This window comes from Somniosus microcephalus, chromosome 7, assembly GCF_052327205.1.
Source record: "Somniosus microcephalus isolate GS21.2 chromosome 7, FLI_Smic_1.0, whole genome shotgun sequence".
In the NCBI taxonomy this organism is placed as follows: Eukaryota; Metazoa; Chordata; class Chondrichthyes; order Squaliformes; family Somniosidae; genus Somniosus; species Somniosus microcephalus.
In genome coordinates this window covers 59,775,930-59,781,135 of record NC_140993.1, presented here as the reverse complement: position 1 = coordinate 59,781,135, position 5,206 = coordinate 59,775,930, and positions in this window count along the sequence as shown.

Sequence of the window (5,206 nt, the reverse complement as noted above, 5' to 3'; positions counted from 1 at the left end):
CCCCTGCGAAGGAAGAAGGTAAGCTCTCCCTCCCTGGCCACCCCCTCTTTCCCTCCTGGCCCACCCCTCACTCTTTCCTTCCCTCACCCTCTCCCTCACCCGTCCCTCCCTGCTTTACTCTCCTCCCCCTCTCCTCAAGCTCTCTCTCTCTCTCCCCCCTCCCTGCTTTACTCTCCCTCCCCCTCCACCCTCTCTCGCTCCCCTCCCCCCCACCCTCTCGCTCCCTCCTCCACCCTCTCCCTCCCCCCACCCTCTCTCGCTCCCCTCCCCCCACCTCTCTCGCTCCCCTCCCCCCACCCTCTCTCGCTCCCCTCCCCCCACCCTCTCTCGCTCCCCTCCCCCCACCCTCTCTCGCTCCCCTCCCCCCACCCTCTCTCGCTCCCCTCCCCCCCACCCTCTCTCGCTCCCCTCCCCCACCCTCTCTCGCTCCCCTCCCCCCCACCCTCTCTCGCTCCCCTCCCCCCACCCTCTCTCGCTCCCTCCCCCCCACCCTCTCTCGCTCCCTCCCCCCACCCTCTCTCGCTCCCCTCCCCCCACCTCTCTCGCTCCCCTCCCCCCCACCCTCTCTCGCTCCCCTCCCCCCCACCCTCTCTCGCTCCCCTCCCCCCCACCCTCTCTCGCTCCCCTCCCCCCCACCCTCTCTCGCTCCCCTCCCCCCCACCCTCTCTCGCTCCCCTCCCCCCCACCCTCTCTCGCTCCCCTCCCCCCACCCTCTCTCGCTCCCTCCCCCCACCCTCTCTCGCTCCCCTCCCCCACCCTCTCTCGCTCCCCTCCCCCCCACCCTCTCTCGCTCCCCTCCCCCCCACCCTCTCTCGCTCCCCTCCCCCCACCCTCTCTCGCTCCCCTCCCCCCCACCCTCTCTCGCTCCCCTCCCCCCCACACCTCTCTCGCTCCCCTCCCCCCCACCCTCTCTCGCTCCCTCCCCCCCACCCTCTCCGCTCCCCTCCCCCCACCCTCTCTCGCTCCCCTCCCCCCCACCCTCTCTCGCTCCCCTCCCCCCACCCTCTCTCGCTCCCCTCACCCCCACCCTCTCTCGCTCCCCTCACCCCCACCCTCTCTCGCTCCCCTCACCCCCACCCTCTCTCGCTCCCCTCACCCCCACCCTCTCTCGCTCCCCTCACCCCCACCCTCTCTCGCTCCCCTCCCCCCCACCCTCTCTCGCTCCCCTCCCCCCCACCCTCTCTCGCTCCCCTCCCCCCCACCCTCTCTCGCTCCCCTCCCCCCACCTCTCTCGCTCCCCTCCCCCCCCTCTCTCGCTCCCCTCCCCCCCACCCTCTCTCGCTCCCTCCCCCCACCCTCTCTCGCTCCCCTCCCCCCCACCCCCTCTCGCTCCCCTCCCCCCACCCCCTCTCGCTCCCCTCCCCCACCCCTCTCGCTCCCCTCCCCCCACCCCCTCTCGCTCCCCTCCCCCCCCACCCCCTCTCGCTCCCCTCCCCCCCACCCCTCTCGCTCCCCTCCCCCCACCCTCTCTCGCTCCCCTCCCCCCCACCCTCTCTCGCTCCCCTCCCCCCCACCCTCTCTCGCTCCCCTCCCCCCCACCCTCTCTCGCTCCCCTCCCCCCCACCCTCTCTCGCTCCCCTCCCCCCCACCCTCTCTCGCTCCCCTCCCCCCCACCCTCTCTCGCTCCCTCCCCCCCACCTCTCTCGCTCCCCTCCCCCCACCCTCTCTCGCTCCCCTCCCCCCCACCCTCTCTCGCTCCCCTCCCCCCCACCCTCTCTCGCTCCCCTCCCCCCACCCTCTCTCGCTCCCCTCCCCCCCACCCTCTCTCGCTCCCCTCCCCCCCACCCTCTCTCGCTCCCCTCCCCCCCACCCTCTCTCGCTCCCCTCCCCCCCACCCTCTCTCGCTCCCCTCCCCCCCACCCTCTCTCGCTCCCCTCCCCCCCACCCTCTCTCGCTCCCCTCCCCCCCCACCCTCTCTCGCTCCCCTCCCCCCCCACCCTCTCTCGCTCCCCTCCCCCCCCACCCTCTCTCGCTCCCCTCCCCCCCCACCCTCTCTCGCTCCCCTCCCCCCCCACCCTCTCTCGCTCCCCTCCCCCCCCCACCCTCTCTCGCTCCCCTCCCCCCCCACCCTCTCTCGCTCCCCTCCCCCCCCACCCTCTCTCGCTCCCCTCCCCCCCCACCCTCTCTCGCTCCCCTCCCCCCCCACCCTCTCTCGCTCCCCTCCCCCCCCACCCTCTCTCGCTCCCCTCCCCCCACCCTCTCTCGCTCCCCTCCCCCCCCACCCCCTCTCGCTCCCCCCACCCCCTCTCGCTCCCCTCCCCCCCCACCCCCTCTCGCTCCCCTCCCCCCCCACCCCCCTCTCGCTCCCCTCCCCCCCACCCCCTCTCGCTCCCCTCCCCCACCCCCTCTCGCTCCCCTCCACCCTCTCTCGCTCCCCTCCACCCTCTCTCGCTCCCCTCCACCCTCTCTCGCTCCCCTCCACCCTCTCTCGCTCCCCTCCACCCTCTCTCGCTCCCCTCCACCCTCTCTCGCTCCCTCCACCCTCTCTCGCTCCCCTCCACCCTCTCTCGCTCCCCTCCACCCTCTCTCGCTCCCCTCCACCCTCTCTCGCTCCCCTCCACCCTCTCTCGCTCCCCTCCACCCTCTCTCGCTCCCCTCCACCCTCTCTCGCTCCCCTCCCCCCTCTCTCGCTCCCCTCCCCCCCCCTCTCGCTCCCCTCCCCCCCCTCTCGCTCCCCTCCCCCCCTCTCGCTCCCCTCCCCCCCCTCTCGCTCCCCTCCCCCCCTCTCTCGCTCCCCTCCCCCCTCTCTCGCTCCCCTCCCCCCTCTCTCGCTCCCCTCCCCCTCTCTCGCTCCCCTCCCCCCTCTCTCGCTCCCCTCCCCCCCTCTCGCTCCCCTCCCCCCTCTCGCTCCCCTCCCCCCCTCTCGCTCCCCTCCCCCCTCTCTCGCTCCCCTCCCCCCTCTCTCGCTCCCCTCCCCCTCTCTCGCTCCCCTCCCCCCTCTCTCGCTCCCCTCCCCCCTCTCTCGCTCCCCTCCCCCCTCTCTCGCTCCCCTCCCCCCTCTCTCGCTCCCCTCCCCCTCTCTCGCTCCCCTCCCCCCTCTCTCGCTCCCCTCCCCCCTCTCTCGCTCCCCTCCCCCCTCTCTCGCTCCCCTCCCCCCTCTCTCGCTCCCCTCCCCCCTCTCTCGCTCCCCTCCCCCCTCTCTCGCTCCCCTCCCCCCTCTCTCGCTCCCCTCCCCCCTCTCTCGCTCCCCTCCCCCCTCTCTCGCTCCCCTCCCCCCTCTCTCGCTCCCCTCCCCCTCTCTCGCTCCCCTCCCCCCCACCCCTCTCTCGCTCCCCTCCCCCCCACCCCCCTCTCGCTCCCCTCCCCCCCACCCCTCTCTCTCGCTCCCCTCCCCCCAACCCCTCTCTCTCGCTCCCCTCCCCCAACCCCCTCTCTCGCCCCTCTCCCCCACCCCCTCTCTCTCTCTCTCTCTCGCCCCTCCCCCACCCCCCCTCTCTCTTCCCTCCCCCACCCCCCTCTCTCTTCCCTCCCCCACCCCCCTCTCTCTTCCCTCCCCCACCCCCCTCTCTCTTCCCTCCCCCACCCCCTCTCTCTCTTCCCTCCCCCACCCCCTCTCTCTCTTCCCTCCCCCACCCCCTCTCTCTCTTCCCTCCCCCACCCCCTCTCTCCCCCTCCTCCCTACCCCCTCCCTCTCCCCCCTCTCCCCTGCCCGAGCCCTCATACCCCGCTCCTCGGCACCTGGATGAACGCGTTCCCTCGGCCGTCACCCTGATGCCGTTGGCCAAGGCGAACACCCGCAAAGACATGGCCCAGCCGAGTCCAGCGCCCCGGTCAGCTCGAGGTCCGCAGCCGCTGTTCGGCCGCAGGCCACAAAGCACCCGAGCCCGGCGATGGCTGCACGGAGCTCCGTGCCGCCCCATGCACTGACATGGCCCCGCCCTCCCGAGCTGGCTTGAAGAGCGCCGATTGCGGCTGAGAGAGCCGGCCGGCGGGCCTGGTTGCCGGGGTAACCCTTCCCGCTCTCTAAGCCCCGCCCGAGATCAGCACTCCCGAGAGCCCCGCCCGAGCCGAGCGGGGAACAGAGAGAGACCTTTACTAAGGTACGGCGCTCGGCTGAGGCCCGCCCCTCCAGCCTTCACAAAGATGGCGGCGATCGGGGGCCGCTTGTTGACTGGGGCCGGGAGGTGCCTAGCTCGGGCGTGGGTGCGGAGGAGAGGCCGAGGCTTCGAGGCCTACCTGGGAAAACGGGGAAAGGTAAGAAAATTAATGAGATTAGATAAGTTAATTACTTTCTAAATCTTTTTTTTTAAAACAATATGTGTTTTAAAACGACGTTTTTTTGAAAGATGCAGAAAGCGGGGAAAAAGAAAGGAAAAGTTTGGAATCAAGATGGCGGCACTCACCTCGGTTCAGAACGATAAGGCCCGCCCACACACGCACCGATTGGTCGACCATCAGGTCACCAAAGCGTAGGATTGGTCAAACGTCCCGTCACTCGACCGTAGGAGGGCCCGGCCGCACGCGCCAGGAACCCAGCGTACGATTGGTCGACCTCGAGGTCACTCTGTCGCTAATGAGCGGATAATGAGATGCTAATGAGCGGAATTTTGAAGGTTTTTCGGATACCGCGGGCGTGATTTTTGTCCGGCCGAAACGTAAATACGCTTACCACCGTTTTGGAAAGGTAAGCTTTCTTTCGACGTAACGCATGCGTAGGTACGCTCTGTAACTTTCGAGCGCATAGCCGGACAGACGCACACGTGAGGACAGACAGACAGACAGAAGTATCCGTTTATATATATAGATATTTCACATCCTCAGAATGTCCCAAAGCACTTTACAACTAATGAATTATTTTTGAAGTGTATTCACCATTATATAGACAAACACAGGAGCTAACCTTCACACAGCAAATTAGATTAATGATCAGATTATATATTGATGGTACTGGTTGAAAGATGAATGTTGCCTTGACCAGGACCATTTTGAAATAGCCCAGTGCCACCTATTCAAAATCACCACCACTAGTACCCCCTCTTTAAAAGGAAGGTCCGTAAAGACAGTATTCTCACGTGGTCTATTCAAACTGATATATTAACAAAATAAGAGTGACACTAAATCATGATCTAATTTGCCTCCTGAATTACACAGCAAAGATCCTGCGGTCCCCACCGATCAGGGAAGCCCTTTAATGTACCAGTGGACACTGCGTGATTCCTGGCCAGGACCACCCGGGTGCGACCAAGACTGCGAAATAAAGACAGGC